The sequence below is a fragment of the Neopsephotus bourkii genome, unplaced genomic scaffold (assembly GCF_033783945.1).
Source record: "Neopsephotus bourkii isolate Nb327-2 ecotype Australia unplaced genomic scaffold, CSIRO-AGI_Nbou_v1 NB_168, whole genome shotgun sequence".
Classification (NCBI taxonomy): Eukaryota; Metazoa; Chordata; class Aves; order Psittaciformes; family Psittacidae; genus Neopsephotus; species Neopsephotus bourkii.
In genome coordinates, this window is record NW_026900684.1 from 2,781,347 (window position 1) to 2,801,367 (window position 20,021).

Here is a 20,021-nt window from a genome sequence, read left to right on the forward strand (position 1 = left end):
AACTGTTCAGTGATTCTATGATTCTATTTGTAAATCAGTGGTTGCAGATGGCTGTTACAGTGAGTAAAACCAGACAGAACTTCTGGGTAAGTATGTTGAATATAAGGATCCAACAGAATTTCTCTAGGTGGGCATAACTGCAAAGACACATATATCTTAAGTGAAAAGATGTGAAACTTAATTTTACAAGTGTAGGAACCAGAAATGGGATAGAGATGAACTCTACACCTGTGTAAAAAAGGCACACATCCACTTAAGTTAATAAGGTCTTTAGCTTGCTTGAAAATGCTCATTGCTTTTACCTTTCAGCTTCCACATGCTACAGAGTGACTGAGAAAAGTTGTGACATGTTCATTGCAAAATGGCATGTATTGAAAGGTTTCTCCTTTTGTGTATGGCAGTTTTTTGTTTATTTTGCAGATGACTCTGTGTTCAGGATAGAGGCAAATGAAAGTGAAATGATCAAAAATGTTTAAGCTGAATCTCATTCCCTAACTTGTCATAGAGGTTATGAGATCATAAAGTTTTCTGGGCTCTCTGGGCTCAGATCATCTTCATCTGTCTTGGTCCTGTAGGTTTTTTGCCATCTGTCCTTCATGATACAGGTATCATATGAGACAAAAAAACCCCTGCAACAAAACATGGCATGCTTTCCTGGTTTGCCTGCTGTACTGTTTTTAACCTGAATTCTCCCCAGCTCATAGGATGAAATACTACAGGGTAGAACCCATTAGGGAATTTTTCTTTTACATAGGCAATATTAGGTAGGGCATTAATGTAAAATATAGCATGCATTGTAGGCTGTCTACAAAGTTCTGTTTTTGACTTATTGTTCATTTTTGATACTAGAATGAGCAATTTTCTGCCATTTCTTTTTATTTTTTTTCACTCAGGTACCTCCCAGGCAGTTAGTGATCTATTAATGCTGTATAGCCAAAGATGCAGGAAACTGTTTGCAATGCTATCTGTATGTATATTTGTGACTTTAAAGCAGAACTTCATATATTCACAGTAGCTTTTTACATACTAAGATATTAAAAAATATTTTATATGCTGCTGAAATGAGTCAAAAGTATGTAAAAATTCATAGAGTTATGTTTCTGTGTCCGAAAGCTTTCATGTATCTGAAAGCTTTCACTTTCATGACACCTTTGCTGTCTATCACATGGCCTTTGATCTCTCAGTATCACAATATAATTCTGATCCTTAGACTTGTCAGTTCTTCAACTTCCTGTGCATCATCCAGCCTTGGTAAAAAATCATCCTTATTCCACTGGTTTAGTAGCATAACATTTTAGTATTGCAAAGTAAAGTGACAGCTGTTGGAAGCAAAGAGTTGAGCTTTTAGAAAATGACAAACGTGCCCGTCTTTCTGCTGGGAAAAGCATTTGTATAAGTGATCTGCCACTACAACTCCAGCGAGAGTTATAAAGGTTACTAGTAAAAGTGGCTTCTGGGATTCCTAAGTTTAGTCACTGCTGATAGTCATCCAAGATCCACAGTATTACAATGCCTGATCTCAAAAGTGCAGTTTATATGAGTGGATTGTACTTCAAAGGGAAGATCATTTAGAAAGACACTGAATGTTGTCATTGTCTTCATGAGTTCCTGTGTAGGATTGCGTATGTGTGGAATGAGAGATTTCTGAATGTATGTATGTAGGATACTGACAGGAAAACACATTACAAATGCTCGACCATAGAATGAGCAGTTAGCTCGAGACATCTTCTTCTACACAGCTGGAGAAGAAATGCCCCATTACCTTGAATAAAGCATTCTGCTTGTGAGATGATTTTTGTAGAATACTTAATGTGAAGATGTGATGTATAGTAATGTTGTACATGGATATCCTTTAGTTATATCAGTCTCACTTGACCATGAACCCCTGTAGAAATGAGGGTGGGCAGGTTATGACAGTCTAGTTTAATGGCTGGTGCTGGGTCTGTTTCTGTTTATTGAGTGTAACTACGGGAGAGGTGCTACTGGAATAGCACACACATGCAGTTGACATAGCTGTGCTTTCTTTACTGTGGCAATGAAGATTCTGTCCTAGACTGCATAGACTCCCATGTCTGTGTGATTGCTGTGTATATATGTACCTCCCGCCACCCCCCCACCCCGCTGTTATGAAGAGCTAAGCATTAAACTTAAACAGAGGCAACTCAAGTATACTCTTTGGTTAAAATGTAGGTTTTTACTAAAAAAATTCTAATACATACAGGTTTTTTTTTGAGACTATTTGGTTCTTTATTTGAAGCACACCCAAGATGACATTTAGGGATACGATTTAGTGGTAGACCTGGCAGTATTAGGTTTACAGTTGGTGGCAACTGTAAAAGTCTTTTTTCAAGATTTACAGTTGGATTTGATGATTGTAAAGGTCTTTTCCAGCCTAAATGATTCTATACCTCCATTTACATACTGTAATGTTAATAGAAGCCCCAAGGCGGATCTGGCTTCTCAGAATGTAGCCCAGACAGCAGTGAGCTTTTGAATGGTATGGAATAGCAATGGGAAGGACACCACAGCTCTGATAACAGCTGGCTATCCTAGTTTAGGTTATGGCTTTTAGGAACAGCATGACATTATCTAAAACTAGTTTATGCAAGAAATTAGGCCATAGGATGACTGTAGTCCCGTGTATAACGAATGACAGGGCTGTTTTGCCTTTTTGTGGTGGTAACACAAGGTTTTTAGAAGTCTTGCATGGCTGTTCTCACTGAATTCCCTAATTTTTGAAAACTGTGTCAGTACTACCAGGAAAAAATGGTACTTTATGAGATTCATCCAACTTTACTGGTTAATGGAATTTTGGTGAGTTTATCTGCTGTAGGAAGATGAAAAGCGTAGAAAAGTGTCAAATGACAAAATCCAAATAAGCACATTTTCATCTTCTGCAGGAAACTTAACTAGGAATCATTTGAGATTGGACTTAAGAAAAAGACAAACTGTACCAAGTGATTTTGCCAGACTTTACTACAGTGTTCTCTATTTAGTATACAACTTCACCTGCTTTTTGATTCCAAAATAAAGTGGGGTTGTTTTTTGGTTTTTTGTTTGTTTTGAGAAATGTGTGGGATAAATTTGTTCTTGCTTTAAAGAACATTCTTCTTTATGTGACTCTGTGGGAAGGGAGTTGGATTGATGGAATCTAATCTTCATTTTCTTTACTATGAAAACAGTGAACAATGTGGATAACCTGTTCTATAGCTGTGTGAATTCATGTAGCTAATCTCTCGTCCATGCCCATTTCATCTGAGGTTAGTTAGTTCTTTGTCTGGAGTTTGATTGCAGCTCTTTGACAAGATGGGAAAAAGAGTGTGTTTATTTTATTTTGTTTGTGCAGTACCATGTCTATTGTGGTTGTGGAATAAATAATAGTTGAAATGGAATTTGGAAGGGATTATTTATTGTCCTCTTTTCAGTTTCCTTAGATTGAGAAACATCACCATATTAGTTAAGGAAAATGTAACATTTGGATATTATGAAGATATCTGATTACTCCCATGAGGGCTTAAATTAGTTCCTCTGAATTCACTGTTTGAGTGATTTGATGGAATATGGATTTTATTCTGCCCTTTAAGGTTTTTGGACTATCATGCAGTTGAGACAAAACAATGGGATGTGACTTGCCATGAAATACTTTTGGCACTGTGAATTAGATGAAAAAAACTTGTGGATATATAGAATTAGCATGGATGTGTGACTCTTTTCAAAGATATAGTGCTGCAGTGTGGTTTTTTTTGAAGCAGTAGTTTAGATGAGTAGGCAGTATTTTTGATCCTTGTAATGGCAGTCTAACTTGGTTTAAGGTTTAAAGCTAACAGTAAGTATTTGACTGCAGTCAGTTGCAGAATTGTTCTGCTGTAAGGATCTGAAGAAAGGGAAAACTTTTAAGGATAGTACTGCAGAAATATGTATCATGAAACACCAAGTTTGTTGTGTGGGAATTGTAGGCTAGCAAAAATTGTTACATGCAATAGGTACATGGTAATTTGTTCTGTTGTTGTTGTTCCTCAGCAATATGTTTTTAGAAAATCTGGATGCATCATATCTATGTACTGCTTTGAAGCTGTGTCCACCCTCTTCCTTTGCATAGACTCAAGGAGGGCTGTTCTGCAAGTGTAACGAGGTCTCCTTTTGTGTGAAAAGGGAAGTGCTGAGCTGGAGGATTCCTTCAGGCATCTCTGTAGAAGGTACCTCTTACATGTATGGATTTGTTTTGAAAAACAAATATTTTTCAAGAAGACATGAATATACGCTAGGTAAATTTCTATGCTGAAAAGCTAATAAGAGAAAAAATGTAGTTACCTGGAACTAGATCATCAAAAAGATTCAATGTAAAATTCAGTTATATGAATTACCAATAAGTACACAGTGCTTGGTTAGAAATACTATAAACTTTGCCATTGTAATATCCACTTTCAGATGGAGAAGTCCAGAGAAGTTGAAATTGGTACTTTTTAAAATACCTTCTATGCGGAGACTGCAGTACTGTATCCAGTAAGCCTGCTTTGCGATTTTCACTCTTTCGAGGTGACCAATGTACTTGGCCTTGCCATCCCTTTAAATATATCATTGTTTCTGTTATTTTGATTGTACCCCATTCTGAATTGGCCCACATGAATACTATGAATTACTACAAATGCTGTGAATACTGTTACTGTGAATACTATTAGATGAATTCTATGAATCCTATTACTATGAATAAAGATTAAAATCTTTTCAACTTCATAAAGTACTTCTGACCCCTGAGCCTCAAAGGTGAGTTGCTGTTTGTTGAATTCTCACAGTGCTGTGTTTTCCATTTCCATACTTATTTTTTCAGTGTAGTAGAGATTAGTACTTCATGTTTACATGAGTTTGTGTGAAATAACTTGGTGGTCTGTAGAGAGTTGTGCTGTCGTAAACAAATGATGCCTACAGTCCCATACCCCAACCATACTGGAGCTAAAATCATGGTTGCAAATAGACTTACTGAGCTGAAGTATTCCTATTAAGATCCATAACTGCCTTCTCTTAGTATTTGTATTTTTCTTTCGCCTTGTCCCAAGCCAAATGGATTCTTGTTATTTGTCCCTTTATATGAAAGATCCAAATACTTGAAAGAAAGTAAAGTCTACATCCTTGTTGCATTTCAGTATTGAAGTGCCTAAAACCAGATCTGGGACATCTACTTGAACTCTTCTTGAGGTCTAAACAGGTAAGTGGAATTTAAGCAATTAATGGTATTTAGTTGAGATGATATGCGGAGCACCCCATATTGCCAAGCTCTCTTTTTTTCTGCTCAGGGAAATACATGGTTGGTGCAGCACAAGATTAATGAAAACTTGAGAGAGATTTTTGTGTATGGAAGAACTTTTGGGGCATACAGAGGCTGAACAGTGGCAAACATGTCATTTATGTGACCAAAAAAGAGTATTACAAGGTTCTCTGAGGTAGTTTATTTTCTGTAGCAGGTGGCAGAAGATGAGATTGCCGCATAGGGAAGCAATGGTGATTCACATGGTGGTTGTTCCTGAGAGTTTGAACAGGTTTGTTTAAGGCATGTGATAAAATCAGGTAACCTGGAAGTTTCAGATTTTCAGTCACATCTTTCATCAGTTCTTGTGCTTTACAGAGCTCGGGTTATGAACCACATCAGGTGTGCATTGTTTTCTGGCTTGCATGAAAACTAAACATGCAATGTAAGTAAAACATTCAGTGCTGACTTGTTTACAGATTCTCAGAACATTAGGAAGAAGAACGTACTTTGGTGGTCTTTGGTTTTATTCTTGCTGACTTGCTAGCAGAAATTTCCTTGACAATAAAATAAATAGGTTAGAACAATCCCACAAGGGACACCAGAATTACTTAAATACATACTTCTGCAGGAATGAGTTGTTCCTAAATACATTTTCCCATACAGAAAGTGTTGTCACTTCACAATTAATGTTTTCTCTGCTTCTTTCTGAAGTGTGTGTATATATATATATGTACACTTGAGTGTGTATGTGTATATATGTATACTCAAGTATGTATGTATATATGGGTATGTATATATGTATTCTTTTTTTTTATTAAAACCAATACAGTTTAAGGTTTGGCTATTGCTTGCTGGTTTAGCAACAACAATAATAACAATTATTTTATTTTGCTGAAGTGCATGTCAGTCACATCAGAGCCTGAGTTCATGGATGCTTTAGGCCAAGTTCATCATGAAGACTAATGTGTGATCTTTCACTGCCATCCCCAAACACACTCATCCTCTCCAAAATCATACATTTGGATTTTAGAGCTTAGATTTATTGTAGCTGTACCAATTACAATATGATTTTCATACATGACTTTCCTGTAAGTCTTGATTTTCATTAATTACTCTACCTCTGCTTAGTTTTCCCTGCTCTCTTCTGAATGTCCAACCTCTGAAATTGTGTAATCTTTTCTTGGGAATTGCGTCAACAAACTGCTGCTGAGGCTTGTTCAGATTTTTAAAATAATTGCAAGTTTCCAGGAGTTTAAAAAAAATAATAAAATTTGATGTTCACATATCATTTGTGATAAAAATCTCATTTGTGATAAAAATCTCATTTGTCCCGCGAAAATGTACTTTTCACCATGGTAGTATAGCCTGATATTGAAAAATAACCATGTGGTAGCCAGTTACTCTTTGCTATGAGGCGTTCTGGTTGAATGACTGTCTTACAGCAGCAAGGTATTCACTGTCTCATTTTTGCATAGTAAAGAGTAAAGAAACTGAGAGGGGAAAATCAGCCCTGTGACATACTTTTCCTAAATGAAGAAAATCTGCTGTAATTGTTTCAACATTTATTCCTTAGTGGGACACTGCTTTTGGGTATCCAGTCCAGAATTGTTTGCAGTCTGCCATGCAATGTCCAACTCTGAGAAATATTTTATTAGACCATTTTAATTTACTACATGCATGTGCCTTATTCTGAGGCAATGAGTTTCAACATCAGACTTAATAACCTCATTTTGTATTCCTAATTGTCCTGCAATTTTGCAGTACTCAGTAAAGCCTTCTATGGTTTTGATTGCCTATACACGCCACTTCATTAGTCATCTAAGCAAATAATTTTGGATATGTATTAAATAAGAGGTTTGTGTTTTTTTTTTCTCTGTTTGTCTGTCCTGTGTAGTAACAGATGGGTTGCACTTAGTTCAATGAACCAAATACAAAAAGAGCAGAATTTGCAGTAAAATACTGTTGATGTTGCATTTTTATCTGCACACAATAAAGTCTGCTTTCTAATTCTATAAAGTGAATGTTTACACTATCTCATAACTAAGTAAAATGTATCCACTGTGTTCTGTGAAATAAGTAGCATTCCCAGCCTGGATGAGCTCATAGGTATATCTTACGCATTTTGGACTGAAGCTGTGTCAGCATAAGCAGCTTCTGTGTGATGCTCCAGGCCAGTGTTATGTCTTCTTTCTGCTTCAGTAATGGTCCTTCTGTGCTTGCACAGCTCTTTGTGGTACCCTACAGTGAACTGGATTAGGAAACTATTTCTTTTTTTTTTCCTTGAGATACTTAATTTCTCTTATCATCTCTGATCTTTGTCTTTGCTTCCTTTTACACCATCATCTGTTGTGCTGTGGTTTTTGTTTGTTTTTGCTTTTGTTTTTTTTTTACTGGAGAAAGCACTAGTTGCGAAACTTTGGTCATCATTCGAACTTTTAAAGTAAGTTTGGGAATTTAGAATCATACTTTTCGTCAACATAAGAACTCCTGTAGAGTTCAGTTCCACAGTTTCATCCCTTTGAACAGGAGCTAAAGAAAGTAATAACCCTTTAATCAAGAAGATGACATTTACCAAGTGCATTTTCTTGCCGTTGGTGTTTTAGATTTTCCCGGTAAACACCTTGTGTGTGAAACCTTTTTTATGAGGGATTTTGGATAGTTCCTACTTTGCATCTGTTACATCTTTACTATAATTGTAGTTCCATTACTGCATATTTGGCCTGATTCTGATCTCTGTTTGGCATTGTAAATAGGGAATATTCCCATAGGAACCAGTGAAATTACCAAAGTTGCAAAACATCCTTGTTGCTCCCTCTCTCCCCCCTGCTTTCAAGTCTCATTTCCACTTATTAGTAGCATGTTATAAGCTGAGTCCTTCAAAACTATTTTCTTATGCCTGTTTATGAAAACATGCTGTATTATGGCATATTTGTCCAAACTATTGCATGGTGACTGGTACAAATTACTTCTTTAGAAGATAGTGAGTGAGGTAAGTACCTTCAATCTATTTCAGGGAGCAGTGAAATCCAGTATTTTAGTGTATTTGTATTTAGATAATGAAAGTGTGGGATTTCCACTTTTCACATGGTTTCTAAGGATTTGATAACAAACATTGCTGATAACATAGTCAAGCTGTGAGTTGGTTTAATTGCAACTGTTGCAAATAGCAGAAAGGCATCAGAAACACAGAATGATGTGAATGGTGCTCATAACATTCCCTGGAGAGACAGCTTGGGGATGGAAGTGGTGCTTGAAAAGGAGCCTGGAAGTCTTAAGCAATGAAGCTTACTCCTTGTACTTTGACTCCTGCTATGTTCAGAAAAATAGGACTTTGCAAATGCGTAGCAGGGCATATGGGATACCCAACACTGAATTTCTCCACCTTGCTGAAGGAGATTGCAAAACCTTGAAAACAGATCATCCGAGTCAAAAGGGAAAATTGTAGTAGCTGCTAGAGCATCTGCTTTCTAGGGAGACAGGTTGCAAATGCTGTACATAGTATCTTCTTTGATGGTAAACAAGCCCCTTGAAAAAGGGGCTTGTTTTGCTGGCTTTTGGTTTTGATTTGACCATTTAGAGAGGTTCTCTTCATTCCTTGTTTGTATTATCGAAGACCTGTATCAAGAAAGCATGTCTGAACCTTAGCCACTTCTCAGATCTTGCTCACTAGTTAAGGTAACATGGCAGCATTGTGGTGTGTTACAGACTAGAGGAATTTGGCAACATAGTGTTGGAGAACTTTACAAACAAAAGATCCTGGCTTATACAGAGTGGTATTTTTTTGTTTCTGTAGTGAATCTTAAATTGTCAAGCAAGTCAGCATCCAAAGAACAACCAAAAGACTTTGTACAAGGATGAGAGTGTGACTGTTTTGTCTGTGACTTCAGGCTTGTACAGTATGCTAGTTTGCTTTTGGATAGGAGGAAGAAGATACTGCCTGGGTGCCTGCCACAGCCTGTTTACTATACCGAGATACATACCTTGTACTTAAAGGCATATACTAAGCCCTTTGAACCCGTTAGACATTTATCAGTAGGAAATCTATATCAGAAGGGAAATGGGAAAAGTCTGCTTAGTACTGATTTAGGGAAATGAGCCCTAGAATTCAGGAGTACCTCCTGTGTGAATTCCAAGCTCGTGCGTTAAGACCATCACAGCACACAGTGGGGATGAGCTTTCGTAACGGTCTCCTCCAGAAACTAGGAACGCAGCTGTGGAAACTGTTCATCCGGGAGAAGAGAAGCTGGGTGGAGACCTCATAGCAGCCTTCCAGTATCTGAAGGGGGCTTACAAGGATGCTGGGGAGGGACTCTTCGTCAGGGACTGTAGTGACGGGACAAGGGGTAATGGGTTCAAACTCAAACAGGGGAAGTTTAGGTTGGATATAAGGAAGAAGTTCTTTACTGCAAGGGTGGTGAGGCACTGGAATGGGTTGCCCAAGGAAGTTGTGAATGCTCCATCCCTGGCAGTGTTCAAGGCCAGGTTGGACAGAGCCTTGAGCAACATGGTCTAGTGTGAAGCGTCCCTGCCAATCGCAAGGGAGTTGGAACTAGACGATCTTAAGGTCCTTTCCAACCTGAACCATTCTATAATTCTATAATAAATCCTTCCTATACAAATGTACCCTCTGTAGGTTGCTGTTCTCATCTTTCTCAGCTGCTTTTTCCTACAGTTCACATTTAAGTAAGAATATTCACACTGAAATAAAGGCACACTGAAATATAACTTGGGAAGTATTTTCTTAGAATCAAAGCAGGACTAATAGTGCCTGTATTATTTCCGTAGAAGCCTCATTTTTGAGTTTCAGATCAAGTAACTTAGAGTGAGTTGGTCATTTGGCACTCCCACGAATGAATGCCACATCAGGATGCAGGGTGTGGTGTCAAGTATTCAGTTCATTACACAGAACTTGGAACGGAATAAGACTTAAAGGAGCTTTTATAACCAGTATTCTCTAAATATCTCTAGTTCCCTGACATATGCCAGTGGTCTGAAACAAATGACCTGTCCAAGTTTATTTAAAATGGATTTGTCTTTTGTAGGTGTTTCTGCCAGTGAAGAGATCAGGTTTGACACACTTTTCTGAGTCATCCACCATCAACACTGCTGCAGTGTTACATTGTAGACTTCAATGTTGCCATTCTGACTATTGTGGTATTTGCAAGTTCTTGGCTTGCTTGCCAGCTGTGCATTGCTTGAGAATAAACTTGTCCTTGCTTAGAGTTATCGTTGCACCAAAAAGGAGCTATATTTTAAGTCTGTCATTTAACAAATACTGCAGCTGGTATGGCCACCAAATGAAGCAATGCCACTTAGCTACAGCTGTTTATTTTTCTGTATAGGTACCCCTGCAGTAATGTCAGAATTTGTGCAGCTCTATAGTGAATTGTATCAGGAAACTAATCTGGGTCAAAATTGTTTGTTTCTTTGTTCCAACTGAGTATTACTGTGGCTCTGTTCCCTAGCTGAATTCACTGTGCAGCCACAGAATGTTCATGTTGGCCCAAGTGAAGAAAGTGGGAGCGAGCATCAGATCAGGATACACAATTTAGATGGAAATGCCAGCTTGAGCTGTTAGTTCAAATTATGCCATAACTGGTGATGAAGCAGTGGCAGCACAGAACTTAGTTTAGGTAAGAGCCTTCGCATTCAGGTGGGCTGGCAGATCAGCCTGCAGCCTTTGCAATTGAGGATTCACTGTTACCTGCATGCAGTTGCAGTGTCTACTTCAGCAACTGGTTTAGCTCTTCAGGAATGAAGCTGTAGAGAAAAACTTCTGGTGCTGAGGATTTTTTGACTGCACCACTTATGTTTTGGTGTGTGGGAGGACCACATTAGTTTTTGTCTGGTCCTGAATTTCCATTACCAGTTAAAATGTATTAGGTACTGCTCTGGAGCACATATTCAAATTTCTTTCACCCAGAAGGATGGTTCAGGATTGCTTCATGGAGCAAATCAAAACACAGTGAATGGTCAGGGTGGCTGAGAGAACAGCTTTGAAAAAGTGCATCTGATCTGAACAAAAATGCCATTATAAGCATAACAAAGGTGACTCAAGGTATTTTCCCACTGTTCTCCAAGCTCTGAGACTGATGCATTCACTCTGTGTTGAATTCAGTCTGGTCAGAAAAAGCAGGAAGGTTCTAGCACCATTTCATTACCTATCTCTACCTGCCTTGGCAGCGGTCTATGAAAACTGAGCTAAGTATGACGCTGTGAAGTCTAACTCTAATAAAAACTCCTTTTACTGGACCGTTTTGGGTATGCATGTGTGCTTTCATGTAATTTAGTACCCAAAGAAGGGAATTTCTTATACCAGAATGACTGTGGATCTTTAGCTGATAGAACTCTGTCAAAAAGAGGGAGGTATAAAGACAGCGCTTGCAGGAGTTGCTGTGTAATGGAAAATACTGAATCTGCATAACCTAAAGAGCCACCAAAGAAAGAAACCTGCATGTAAGAATTCAGGCAGGAAGAATCCAGTTGGATTCCACTTGGGCAAACAATTGGCCATTGAAAAAGTAATTCTGCAGGAAGCAGCCAGCCAAGCTTGAATTGTGAGGTGAAAAATCCCAACTTTCGGCTCGAATCAACTAAACTGTGTTTCAAAGATGAACTTTACAAACTGTTTCCATTCGTATTTGAGGTATTAGGAGCAACAGCTACACTGCAGCTTCTTGTTTTGACAGAGTCAGAAAAACTAATTGCACATCAGTAAGAAGACAGATGAGCCCACCATCCCATGCGCTTCACTTGCGTTCTGTTGTTTTACATCTACTTTTCTCATAATGTTGATTTTTTCCTTACATTAAGCTTTCGGACAGGCTTTGATTCTGAGCTGGGTGTTGCAGCAATATGAATAATTGCAGGGATATTTTTTATCTTAGCATGGCTGAAAAGTGGTGGGTTTTTTTGTTTTTTTTTTTTTTTTTTATTCACTAACTAGGACTCAAAGTGCATTTATGGGAATAATTTTGCCATGTGGCTACAGTCTGTAGTAAATTCAAGTGCTTTTATAACAAAGCCCTTAATTTTGAAGGGTTTTCAGTCTCTTTGATTATACATAACTGTTTGAATTTCTGGATCAAGGATAAAGAATTAAGTATTTTCTTTTTTAAAGAAATAAATACCGACTCTTCTTTCCCCTCCTGTTCTGGAACTAAACCAGCTTGGCAGCAGTGTTTGAACACAGTTCCAGTTAAACCAGTTTTGGAACATAGTTTGGCAGGCCAGGATGGAGTAAGGCCAATGTACGTTAGAGCTAAGTTTTTAAACCTAATTCTAAGCTAAAATTGTTGCTGTAGTGACAGAATGATGCAAAACTCAAATGGAGTGTTTGTTTCTTTTCTTGCCTCCTTTTTTCTTATTTCTGTGGTTAGTCAAACTGTGCTAGGCTGCTAGAAACTGTGCTCAAACTTCTCATGAATTCTACAGCTCTTTTGCCTGAGCCGCAGTCAATGTGGATAGGAAATTAAATAGTTAACTAGTTAGTTGTGAAGTGTTTTGCTTTTTAATCATATTATTATGAGGTAGAATTTCACTTACCTTAAAAATTAAGTTGTGTGGAGCTTAGAGCACAGAACATAACCGATATTTTTTTTTCTTCGCTGTGTCATTTATATAACAAAACAGTTGAATCAACGGCTGTTTCTGTCTCCCTTGACACCTTCCAGTGTTGTACAAACACATCTACTTTCAACTGCTTCAGTTTGTCTGCTGTTGACTTTAGAAGTACAATTCACGCTATGAAAGGATGACTGCAGGGTATTATTTTTAGTCTATATAAATGTGATTGTGCATCTTTCTTTTTTTTTTTCCCACAGTGAAAATGTCTAGACTTTTCTGAACCTTTGTAAAGCTGTTATCCAGACAAATTAGTTCCATGAATTTGAGCCACATCAACCTCAAGATTTATCCAAATAAACGGGGTCACCAGGTCATTATATTCTTAGCTATAACAGAAAGCACTGATGACAGATACGAAAGGAAAATTGCTCATCAGCTATAGGCCAGGGTGTTTTTTTGTTGTTGTTTTGGGTTGTTTGTTTTTTGTTGTTGTTGTTGTTTTAAAGGAAGATTTTCATTTCATCCAAGTATTAAAAATATTTCCCAGCAGAGTGGGCATTCTGTTGCGTAATAATACAGGCTGTCTCCGAGCATTGATAAGTTGTATTAAGCATAGGTGTCATGAGGACATGTAAGAGTCATGTAATACCCAGTTATATTTTTAGGGAGATGTTCAGCTCATCTGGGGGAGGGGAGATGTCATACTCCAAACTGCCAGTAGGTTCTCTTTGATCTTTTATACTGTTTCAGAATTCATACTAATGCCAAAAATTAACTCTTCCATATCCATGGCTTCTCATCTGGTTTTGATGGCACTTTTCAAATAGCCTTTTATTCAGCATGTGCTTGTTACTTGTTCTTTTTTTATGTGCTATGTACTCAATTAAATGAACTCTGAACACAGAAATTCTCTGAATGCGCCTCACATTCACTTACAGTCCATCTCCTCTCTTTTATACAAACTTCTCCAAATGTGTTTTGCTTTAGTTTCAGGCAGTTAAGACTGTGAACATTATTTTGTTTGGTCTTTTGTCCTTTGCAGAAGAAAGGGAAGGAACAAAAAAGAAGTAGTTTGAATAAATCGAATTAAGCTAAGTTCAGGAAGAGCCAGACTCATAGTTTTAACAATATCCCAAGTTGAATGATACTTTCATGGTCTGCTTGTGTGTCTTCTTTGAAGAGAACATGTTAGCAGGACAGAACTTTGATCACATGAAATACCTTTCTGAGGTGTTTGCTTTTTTTCAGAGTCTGCATTACAGAGTTTTAGGAACAGGTAGAATGAAAAGCAGAATGAAATTAATTCTTGAAGGAGTCATGGCATTATTGCATCATTGATCTTAGTGTGTATTTTATGGTGATAGTTATGAAATGGTAAAGTATTTCTCTGCTTTCTTGGAGGCATTTTCTGCCCATTTGGGTGATTTATGTTGAGGTCATGACAGAAATCCTCATGTCACACGCTCACAGAAGCTATCAAAGCAGAGAACAAAGTTATATGTTAAAAAAAAAGAGAAAGCATTCGTATTCTGACAAAATATCTGTCTCTGATCTGTTTGATCTCTGGGCTGAGTAGTTCTACTGCATTTTTCTCCTTTTCTCATGTTTTGGCTTAATAACTATCACCAGTTCCATGTGAAATGTTGCAGTCAAGTGCTGAGCTCACTGATGTCCTTCAAAAGTAAATCAATTTTTCTGCTCTGGACGATTCGTTCATTTGCTGTTTCCTGCCCTAAACATAATTTTGAAAGCATTCCTGGCAGTTGCACAGTTGTCTGGAGCTTATGGTAGGAAATTCCCATCAGAAAAACACTTTTTAAGATATGTTTTGAAGGTAGTGAATTAATTGTCATGTTTTGGAGATTAAAATAATTTCTTTTTCTTTACGATTGTAGGGATGTTTTTAGAGTAAGTGAAATACATTCAACTGTAACCTTGTGAAGCCTAATCCTTCCTGCTTAGAATATTACTTAGCTATATCTGGCATGTAGAATAAGTTGCCTTGAAAATATCAGAAGAAATATCTATTTCTGTTGTATAGCTAGAACACCACTGCTTTTTCCCCAGACTTTTACTGTCAGGGTTTGCAAAGATTTCTCTCAATATCATGTCAACAAGAGACTGTAGCCTGTCACCATCCAGGTCATCTGGATAATCAGAGTGTATTAGGATGACTACTAGCACTACTGGAGAACTATGAAGAAGTAGATCCTCTACTGTCGTTGGGAGGTAGAGTGAACGAATGCTAATGTTTCTGTACACAACAGGCAGTCTTCTATGGCAGCTTTCCATAAATATCTTCTGTGCTATACAAATAATCAGGTTTGATTGGTTTTGTCTTCTATTTTAAAGCTTTGTACCTGCAGAATTTAGAAATAGAGAAGAGGTTAGCCTTTAGAGAAATCCCTGACTAAATCAGAGGAAGATGCCAGTTAATTCCAGATGGGTCATAGATGGCACATTTTCAGGGTTGATTTTTTTACTTTCTGTTCTATCCAGAAATTCTGCTGTGCATACAATGATAGATTTTTAAAACTGTATTTCTGTAGTATCAAAAAACGTATCTAATTTGTGCACCACTGAAACTTTGCTTGTAAGTATAGAGGCACTCTTAATCCAGAAAGTCTTAAGGAGGAGCTCCTTGCCCTTCATATCATTTTGTCAAGACACAGACTTCCTGCCTTGGTTTTCCAAACTTCCATGATATTTTGTTACTTTAATTAGGGCTTGTTATTTGTATCTTAAGTATACCAGGCTGATGGTATTTGAGAAGGGTATTTTTTCAAAGGTTTTTTATCACCTCAGATGCAATAACCTGGGGAAAAAAAAAAAGTGGTTGTTATTAATGGATGAAGCACGGACTAGTAATTGCTGCATTTTCTCCTCTTTTTCTTCCCCTCTCTTTACCAGGATATGGATAGATAATGTTTTAGGTAGTTCAGTATCAGACATTGAACTCGGGATGCTTTGCTTGAGAAGGCTATACAAAGCTTGTGAAATGGGAGGTATTTGGTGCTTTGATGAATCATTTCTAGACTTCAGAGGAGAAATGTTGAAGTACAACAGTGATTTTCCTTCTGTTATCATTAAAGTATTTCTAAATTTTCTTTTGACCGTTAGAATACTGTTAGATTTTTCTTGAATCAAGTCAAAGGATTCTTACAAAGCTAGAAGTACTTTAAAATGTTTTGAGGAACATTTTTGTGGAGCAGTTACCATATCTTAATAGTTTTCTGCCTAACAAATTGTTCTACTTTCATTCATCTAGTTCAGTGTTCTATGTTTAAAATCAAAGACCAACAGAAAACCTCTTTAAAATTTCTTCTGAGGTGAGTTTTATTTTTTGAAATGAATACTTAAAATTGATGATTTAAATATAATGTGTTATGGCTTTTGGTATTCCAGTCTACTGAGGAAAATAACTTTACTCAAGCAAATTTTCAAATTTATTAAGATGCTCATGAGATTGCTTCAACCTCTACTGCAACAGAGGGAAGTCTTTACTACTTTTTGAAGAACACACATCAGACCACTTTTATTTTCTGAATTTGTCACAAAATCAGCACAATTGCAGTTAAATAGGGCAGCCAGTAACAATGAGTTCCCTGGCATCTCTCAGTACCTGTGGAAAGTCACGTATTGCAAAATTACAGTGACGTTTTGCCTGGGTCTCATGTTGCTAACAATGCATCCAGTTCACTTTTCATGTTACAAGGTGGACTCTGGCACTAACAGATAATGTGTCTGAAAGTTGCTATTGGCATGTGATACTGTTTGCACACTACTTCGAAAAACAAGCTTACTGTGTAGAGAGATATGCATGATAGTTCAGTGCTAGAAGAGCTATGTTTTCATGAGGGTCAATATTTAAATGGAAAGATGTTTGGATAAAAAATGTCTAGGCCAATCTAGTGGTACCAGAAAAGATTTTAAGGTGAGACTCTGTTCTTTGCATGTAATAATTTCAGAAGGCAGAAAAGAATGATAATTTGAACTTGATACGTGCATGAAATGTGGAGGGGAGGGAGAGGAAGGGGAAGAAAAGGCCAAGATTAAAGGGAAAGAAAATAACTGGTAGTTATGGGAGCTTGAGCACAGGGAATGTTTGGCTCTGCTTTAACATCTTCAGCTGCTGTAAACTGGAGTTCTGCATGAGAAATACACATGCATTGCTGGCTGGGCTTCTAGGGACAGAAATAAAGGAGTGCAGTAGTCTTGACAGCTGTATACCACTCAGTATTTTACCGCAAAAGGGTCGTGTGTATTCTAGTTGCTCTCTTAAACAAGAAGATATCAGATGTCAGAAGCTCTTTTGAAAGAGCTGGTAAAATGAGATGTGTTCCCTGGCTGTAACTTCCCACAAGGTTACCCTAGATCATTGCATCTTGACTAGCAACCTTCCTTCTGGGTTTGGGCTGGGTTTGGTTCTGTCCTGGTCACCTTTTTCTCCTGGGGCAAGCAAGGATTTGTTTGTGGCTGGATCCTGCCTCTGCACAGACAGGCAGCTGGAACTCAAGCTGCTGCCACTGCCTCCAGAGCTCATGAGAAATTGAGGGAGGAGGACAATTTTATTCCATATGGCCATAATAACAGTGAAGGCTCGGTCACACAGAAATAAGCTATCCTTTGTACTGAGAAGCACTCAAAAAAAATACCGTAGAGTGCATTCATGCACACATACAGTATGTGGAAGGATACCTCTTTGGTGGTAACTGCTCTAATTATTTGGAATGTATGGACTGTTGGTATTTCCACGCTTGTTTGCAGCATGGCTGGAGACGAGGCTATTTTTTTGTACAGATTTAGAAAAAATGGTTGATTTAGGAAAACATAAGGGAGAAGCATCTTGCTTCAATAAAATAAGTAGATGATAAAAAAGAAGATGTGAACATGCAGTTTAAGAAAACGTATGAGAGTTTGGTTGGTTGATGTTCTGTGTTGCTAATGTTCACTACGTATCAAAGGAGGATGTTTGAGGGAATTAATAATTATCTGTGTGACACCCCCTGACTTCAGTCAGAAGTTGGTTTTGCTATTTAATTGAAGTTATACTTGATTTTATTTTCTAATGAGAGGTTATTTAATTTTTAATATGCCCTGTGAACTTTTGAAACAATAACTGTCATTTGGCTGATTGCCTTTACTACATAAGATAAATGGGAAGTTTACTCTTGTGAAGGCATTAATTTCATGTATGTATGTGAAGGCTCTTTAGAAAGGATAGGCAAGGTAAAATTGGTGATGGGGTTGCATTGTATGTCAGGGAGTACATCGACTGCCTTGAACTCAGTGTTGTGAGTGAGAAGGCCAAATGTTTGTGTGTGAAGATCGAGGGAAGACCAACCAAGCAGATATCCTGGTAGGAGTCTGTTATAGACCACCCAGCCAGGATGAAGCTACAGATGAAGTTTCCTTCAAACAACTGGGAGAAGTTTCACAGTCACTTGCCTTTGTCCTCATAGGTTGGATATTTGGAAAAAATATCTTCACAGAGAGGGTAATCAGGTATTGGAACAGCCTGCCCAGGGAAGTGGTGAAATCACCATCCTTGGAAGTGTCCAGAAACCCATGAGGCTCTCAGTGACGTGGTTTAGAGGTGGACTTGGCAGTCCTGGCATAAAAGTTGGACTTGATGGTCTTAAAGGTCTTTCCCAACCTAGTTGATCCTATGATCCTACGATTCTATACAGGATCAATGGATGTGGCAAGGGAAGAATGTGGCTGAAGGGTATCAAATGTTTTGTGTTCACTAAAGATGGAATAAAAAGCTATAAGTTCACTCTTGCCACAGCAGGGTGAAATGGGAAAAGTGGATTTCATCAGGTCTTCACATGGGGCAAGTGATGGGCTTCCAGTTGCTATGTGATCCAAATTATTCTGAAAGCACATGTGTGTAATCTGTCTAGTGCATCAGCTAATACTGAAAGTATTTTTACTGCAAGCAACATTTATATGTTTTGTTCTTCTGTGTCTTTTGGTAGTAGCAAAGTAGCTTCATAGGTACAATAAATGTAATTTAATACTCACATGACTTTTGATATTTATGAGCAGAACAGCCTCATGGAAAACTGTGGAGCTGCTAAGCTGCTAGCATTTTCAATACCCTCCAAACAATTTATATTGACAATAAAGTTGCAATTAAAGAACCATCATGCTATCTCGCTGGGAGTACAGATGCACATGTTCGCACATACAACTTGGGCTTTGTTTGGGATGTTTGTGTTATTCTATACATCATTTATTATTTTCAAAACATTCATCACTATGAATCTATGCTTGTGCTATTTTACATGGGTTTTTTTATTCTCTGCTGAAATGACTTCTGCTGTTGCTAAACCTGTTCTGGATCTATAGTAAGAGAAGATCTAGTTTCTTCATGAGGGCCTGCCCATGTTTCAAGCTTTATGCATTAGATCAGGTCTGTATAGATCTGTGAAGCAGCAGCCTTCATGGCTATGCAACTGTCATGCATAGCTGTGGTTTATGGTACAAAAGAATACTTCTTAAGGGAATTTCACAACAAGTTTTCTATGTATCTTCAGAAGATGCTGAACAGAGCCTTGCTGTTTGCAGTGATTTAATATGTGACAAAGTGGGGCACTTCAGCCCACGCAAGTGTAAGCTCTCTGGAAAGCTGCAGCACTAACATAGGGTCACTTCCCATAGCTGTTGCTTGACCACTTGGATGTCTGTGATGAAGATCCTACTGTGTGACTAGAAAGGTCAGTCTTGTGTTTTGTTGTGTTTTGAAGCCTTCATCATGTTTTATCTGTGAGATGTTACACACAGTGAAGCTGTTTATCGACTTGCTTAAAAAATACCAAGAAACTTGAAAACATTCTCAGAAAATTACCCAGCTGAAGGTTAGAATGTTCTACAGGCTCTGTTCCTGATGCATTAAATGTAATGGTGCTATTTAAAGCCAAGAATGAAGAGGGAACTCTCTGGCATTAGTTGCCTCAGTTATAAATAATGTTAGACCTCAGGATTTATATGATCTTCGCATGGACAGTGTATATTCAGAATGCCTGGCTGAAGTGTCTACATTTAATGTCAAAGGGTAATGCTCTGTAACAGAGTTTCTATAGTGACTTTCTAATGACTTATTTTGGAGATTTCATATTTGAAAGAGGTGGTGGTTGATTTTAGAGTGTGCAGAAAGTACCCCCAAGGAATGCAGGGTGGTGTTAACACTAGTAACTTCAGAACA

The 20,021-nt window shown here is 37.8% G+C and overlaps 1 protein-coding gene and 1 long non-coding RNA gene across 3 annotated transcripts in view; both read left to right on the forward strand.

The window, feature by feature from the left end:
• LOC133221866 (uncharacterized) overlaps window positions 1-20,021 on the forward strand; it is a 120,322-nt gene that overhangs the window by 63,918 nt on the left and 36,383 nt on the right. The window lies entirely within an intron of this gene.
• Window positions 1-20,021, forward strand: part of SLC7A2 (solute carrier family 7 member 2) — a 53,322-nt gene that overhangs the window by 2,862 nt on the left and 30,439 nt on the right. Inside the window, exon 1 of one of the 2 annotated variants that reach the window (XM_061370936.1) lies at window positions 4,113-4,196. The exons of the other annotated variant lie outside the window; for it this stretch is intronic. The gene's annotated coding sequence lies outside the window, so the exon portion shown is untranslated. Of the gene's footprint in view, window positions 1-4,112; window positions 4,197-20,021 lie in introns of those variants that run through there. 2 annotated transcript variants of the gene reach the window in all.